This window comes from Camarhynchus parvulus, chromosome 2, assembly GCF_901933205.1.
Source record: "Camarhynchus parvulus chromosome 2, STF_HiC, whole genome shotgun sequence".
Classification (NCBI taxonomy): domain Eukaryota; kingdom Metazoa; phylum Chordata; class Aves; order Passeriformes; family Thraupidae; genus Camarhynchus; species Camarhynchus parvulus.
The window spans coordinates 28,904,138-28,910,137 of NC_044572.1; the positions used below are offsets into that span (position 1 = coordinate 28,904,138).

General features: G+C 35.5%; 1 protein-coding gene across 1 annotated transcript in view; it reads right to left on the reverse strand.

Moving 5' to 3' along the window:
- The window catches only part of DGKB (diacylglycerol kinase beta), a 389,721-nt gene extending 387,509 nt beyond the window's left edge, over nt 1-2,212 (reverse strand). The window contains exon 1 of the mRNA XM_030944039.1: nt 2,138-2,212. The gene's annotated coding sequence lies outside the window, so the exon portion shown is untranslated. The remainder of the gene's footprint in view (nt 1-2,137) is intronic.
- Between the last annotated feature and the right edge of the window lie 3,788 nt (nt 2,213-6,000).

Genomic DNA, 6,000 nt, shown 5'->3' on the forward strand with positions numbered 1-6,000 from the left:
CTAGGAATGCACAGTTAATGGAACTGGAAATATCAAAATCTTTAACCTCAAGACCAACTAGAAAAAGGTGTTGCAACATTTTTCATTTTCAATTTAACAGAAATTTCTATCATCTTTCCTAGAAATGCCAACTATTCTTGTGATAGTGTCTCTCTTCCTATCTGCCATAGGTCTCCACAGGATGTTCAGTACAGGCTAAATCCTATTAGTTTCCTCTTCCAGAAACTCTTTCTAGGCTTGCTGAACTACTGTTAGCTTTTTCCTGATAAAAACCTTGAGGCAAATCTATTTTCCCTGCAGGAATGCTACCAGATTCATTAAAACAAGTCCATGTCTTACAAGCTTATGTTACAGTAATAATTTCATAAATGTATTTAAAGGAAACTGCAAATTCATAAATGTTAGGGTATTTCTTATAATAAAACTAGAATGCACTTTTGGAGTTTGAGTAATTGTTGTGTTCTGTTGCAACCTCTGAGAGGATCTGAACTGAAAAAAAGAATTTCTTCTAATATATTAATATACTTTTATATATATATTAATTAATTAATATACTTCATAGAATTAAAATTATCAAACCCCATTTTTTTGGAAAGAGAAAAAAAAATATATGTGAACTGATCAACTCCCAAAAGGAAATATTTGTCCCTGCCTTCCCCTTGCAGCTCTTTGCTCCAGCCTATCCACACCTCTGGACTACTGAACCAGTAGGCTGAGCATACTAGCATGGGAAAAGAAATAGCTGCTATCTAATCTGCATAACATAATTGTGGGTTTGCTACCTTAACACCACTACAACAGCTTGCTGCCTTTTAAATTTTTTTATCTTCTTTCCCAGGCTTCAAGGATAGGGTGAGGTTTTCAGACCTGTTTATTTTAAAATTATCATTTTAGGTAATCAGTCTTGATAACTATTTTTAGCCCAGACATGCTAATGAAATGAGGCACTTAGTCCAGCTGAACTTCTACTATATTATTTTATGCTGGAATCTCCAAGTAAGAAAACAAATGAGCAATGCCAAATTAATATTTTCCTTAGGGGAACTGAATCACCCAGAGGCTGAAAGAAGGTATTAGTTACTTATTTTTGGTCATGTACTGGAATATAAAGATGAAATTAATAGTTATTAGAAATTCTGACATTCCTCAAAAATATACACCAGTTTTTTTTCAAAACCAATACCTTCTGTATGTTCTGTTGAACAAATAGTCTATTCAAAGCAGTTTAATTGTGTTAACAATAGGAGACATCTATTAAAAGTGTAGAAAGCTGAAATATAGAGGAGACGAATGGAAAACAAAGGCTCACAAGACTTGATGCAAGTCATAATATTTTATACATCACTCAAAAATCACAGCAAGAAACAGTGTATAAAACCTAGACACACTGAACTTTTTCTCAGCTAAGAACTGAAGCACTAAGGTCTAGCTGCATACCAAAGTAGCTAAAACTCTACATTATAGAATATGAATAATCTCAAAGAAGTTCACATGTAGACCGAAAATTACCCACATGAATAAGACTTCAAACTCAGGGAGTGTGAACCTGAAATAGCTTCTATTTTGAGCACAAAAAAAATCTGCAGCTTTTAATGACTAGTGATTTTTGTTTGCTTTATTTGTGATGTATATATAGAAATGCATGTGTGTTAGAAATTGCAGTTGAAAAACTCAATTCAGTGGTATCTCAGCCTAGACAAAGACACTTGGAGTCAAACCAGGTGTTATGGGTATAGGCTTTAAATACCTAAGCTGCTTTGAGGACTTTAATGACTTACCCCCAGAGAACAAGACACAAACTCTTTGCTTTTCTAAGACTGGACAGGGTGCTAGCACTACATCTCCCTGCTTTTTCATTAGCAAGTGAAGCACAGAGGTATGCAAACTCACACTATGGAAATCATTCTTTTCACATCAAAATATACTGATAATCTACACAGACAAAAGAGGTAACAGCATTGTTCAAGCCAGTTGTAGCATAATTTAATTCTGAAAACTATCATATAACAAACTTCATTTTCAGCCCCTTTATTCAAAAGAGCTAGGATCTTAGAGCTTATTAAAATGACACAGAATAAAACAGGCCTGGTTTATGCTGCCTTCCCATTCTATTTTCCTCAATGTCAGCACAACTTACAAATGTTTTCTGTCAGCTTTTTCTCTTCATGCCTGTTTTCCACTGTCATCATGCACTTTGTTTTCATCAGTCTCTCTGTCCTTCTCTGACTGTGGTAACTAGATTTCTCCAGCTCCAACATTCTATTAACTACGTGTCCAAAATACTTATGATGTTTGTTTGCCTGCACTCCTGAAGCACTGGCAGTGCACTTGTTTAAAGCCTGGATCACCCGCTGAAGATTTTCCAGGCACTTTCTCAGCCTCCTAGCTAAAAAAACTTCAATACCCTGTTTCTAGCTATAAAAAAGGAAGGGAAATAATGTAGTTTTGGAAGCCATTCCTTAACTGCAGTTACTCAGACTCCAAAGCCTTAATAAAAATTAGGGCAAAGAGTTTATTTCATCTTTCTGCCTTCAAGAAGCTTAGTCCAGGAGCTGCTTGTATGTATATACTCAGCAAGGCTCCATGGTGTTAATCTTGTTGAAGTGTTAAAACCTCATGAGCAGCTACAGAAACAGAGCTGGGGGGATTGAAATCTTCCTTTGTGCTCTATCAGTGGAACCTTGCCTGCATGCTGAATCCTTTTCTTTCCCTCCTCAACCCCCCCAATGATGTCAATAGCAGTGAAATATCTTGGCTTTCAGTAAGTTAATTCCAAAAAAGCACTGATAAAATAGAGGGATATTACAGAACTGGAAAAAGCCCTCAGCTGGACTCCTCACTAGGTCTGAGGAGTATGACAGTAACCTCAAAGCAGAACCAGTTTATATCTGAAAAGTGTCAGACAATTTGTCAATAGGGGAAGAATGGCTATAGCTCCCTGCAGGCAGAAGAATGTAGTTGAGGATCTTTTATTAAAGCTGTGGCCTCTATTCACTTCATTCATTTGTCTACAGCTCAGCCCACAGCTTGATGTTGGCAGCATGTTGTTGCCTGACCTCTCTAGTGCACAAATTTTAGCATCAAAATACCCTGACAAAAACACTTTTAGGCCAGGTTCCTAGGAAATTGTTTGCGCAATAAGACATAAATATACATAGGTTTTCTTTAACTTGCAGCTGAATATATGGGTTGATTTACACCAAAGAATTACAAACTCTAATAATATTGTATGCATAATAGTTTTGTGAAATTCATGGTTAATTAGAGGAAACACTCCTTAATGTCTCCCACTGAGTTCAACTCTCAAAAGAAAACAAAGAATATGAAAACTCCAACCATGGGGCAGGGGGAGGAACATAGACAGTCACCCTTTAATGATAGTTTTCACTATATTAAGTGTGAGATAATTGAACCAAGAGACAGGTTTTTATGAAACAGAACTCCCGTTGACGTCTCTGTGCTGTGTCACCCAGCACTGAAAAATGCTTCTGTCACACTGAAGGGCACTTTAGCACATCTCAGGCTTTCTGACAAACATTGTTCTCACAAAGCAAATACTTCATCCTTTCTTATGCAGCTCTTTGAAATCAAATTTCAGGGCAAGAATCACTCAAGAGGAAAGAGAAAGTTGAATGCAAGAACTTTGGTGAATGGAAATAGGAAGATAAAAACAAGCAATAAACAAAGAAAACTTAGCCAATTGCAATTCAAAATTATTTGCTTCACTTTAGAAAACTTAATGTGTAGAAAACCTCTTGAGGCTATTAAAATGAAAGTATAATCAATAAAGCCTTCTGTGCTTTATTAAATTAGTTAGAAAAGCCTCAGTGTTACTATTTCTTATTGACATATTCTTCTTGCATACTTGTTGGATCTGACCTTATAGTCTAACCAAAAATATGTAAAACAAATGATCTTCCAGGAAAGTTCAAAAATTCAGTTAAGTGGAGGCGATTTAATAAATAAAGTAGCATTCTACTTTTTTAACATTTTGCACTTGAAAATTTGCATGTGTTCCATTTCCAAAAAGAATAGGGATTAAATTTTAATCTCATTAAATTCACCATGTAAGTGATTCCAATGCATACTGTAAGTTTTACCCTGAAATTCTATTTCTGTGCATGTCTTGTTTTCCTCATGTTTTTGTGGTTGCCTCCTTATTTATCTAAGTCTGAATCACTTCAATATAAATATATTTTTTCATACTTTAGAGTTTATGAAGCATTTGCCTGTGCAGATGTCTGAACATATTGCTGTACAAGTGCAAATATCAATATGATACAAGGTTCTTCAGAATTTTTAAATTAATAGGTTTCTGTTAAGGATATTATGTAACTGATAGAAATTATTTATACTCAGTTATGAAATACAAAAATAAATCTCTGACTATACTATGACTCCAACAGTATGCAATTACTATTACGTACACTGAATAGATCTGTAAATTCATACTGCTTAAGGTAATAGGAGGAAAAGCAATATAAACAAAGAAGCAAAAGGAGAAGAATGTTAAACAAGCAATAGCAATGAAGGAAAATGAAAAAAGGGGACAGAAAAGGAAAAGAAACACAGCCAGGGAAATGGAACATTTAATATATATGTCTATACAAACATGCAAAAATATATTGGCAAAAATTCATTACCTGCCCTTTTGCAACTGCTGTTCCCTACTAGATGGCTACGCATGCTTCCCTTCCTGGAGACCCAAAGTAATTTTCCAGCAGCTGTTTTGTTGGTTTGGTTATTATTTTTTTGTTTGTTTGCCTTTTTGATTGTTTTGTTTCTTTTTTTTTTGGGGGGGTGGGGATTTTTTGTTGTTGTTTTTAGGTAACAGGGACGTAGCAACCTATTTCTTACATCTGAACACCTCTCTCCATTCCTCCCCAATGAATCTATTTTCTTAATTTCAGTTCACAGTCTACAAGGCTATTCAATCCACTTAATCCTTGCTCAGCTGTGAGAATGACTGCTGTTAAATCTGCAACATTTCCTTTGCCCAAATAATCAGGGAAGCCCATTAGGGAAATTGGACATACCTCACTTTGGCCAAAAGGCACTATCCATCAGTTTCTAAACTATACTTATTTGATCTGTTTTTCTTTCTTTTGAGGTTTGTTCCTTGAACAGTCTTAGTTTTAAGTCAGACTGGTAGACAATAGTTGTGTGGATGGCATTTTTTGATTTCTGAAATTAATGGATTACAGATCACAGAATGGGTAAGGCTGGAAGGGACCACAGCTGGTCATCTGGTCCAACTTTCCTGCTCAAGCAAAGGCCATCCTAGAGCACACGGCACAGGATTGTATCCAGACAGTTCTTGAATATGTCCAGTGAGGGAGATTCCACAATCTCTCTGGAAATTTGTTTTATTTATATATTTTAGCTCTCAAATTATTACATACGAATTACTTCCACATTCTAGAGAGATCTTCAAGTAAGGAAGCCAGTTGAACAAAAAAGTCCTGAGTCTTCTAAGTTCTATGTCCCCAACCTCATCCACAATCACCAGCCCACCTGCACCTCCGGGATCAAAATTGTCCTCCTTAACTGAATTCTGACTGAAGTAAGGCAATTGAATACACTGAGGTGGTTTGATATGCACGTTTGCTCACTTGGTTAAAAATAAAACACAGGGTTTTGTCAGTCATGGCTATTTTAATATACTAACTGCATCAGTAGTCACTCAAGATTAAAAATTTAATAGCTAAAACAATTATTGATGATAAAGTAACAAAAAAACTCACAGAATTTGCCAAAGAATAGTTGTCTCTTCTTTCATGCATTTTAATTTGAGGCTTCAGTGCCAAAACATATTAGAAGTACTGAGCCACCTGCTTTATTTTCTCCTTTTCATTAGGCCTACTTTGAATATTCATAGTTCTCAACAGACAGATTAATCCTAATGTTATCTTGCATCAGTGATCTCTCTCTGAAATAAAGGAAAGCAGAATATCTAGCACTTCCCAGATTATAGTCTTCTGGCCTGTAAATATAATATTA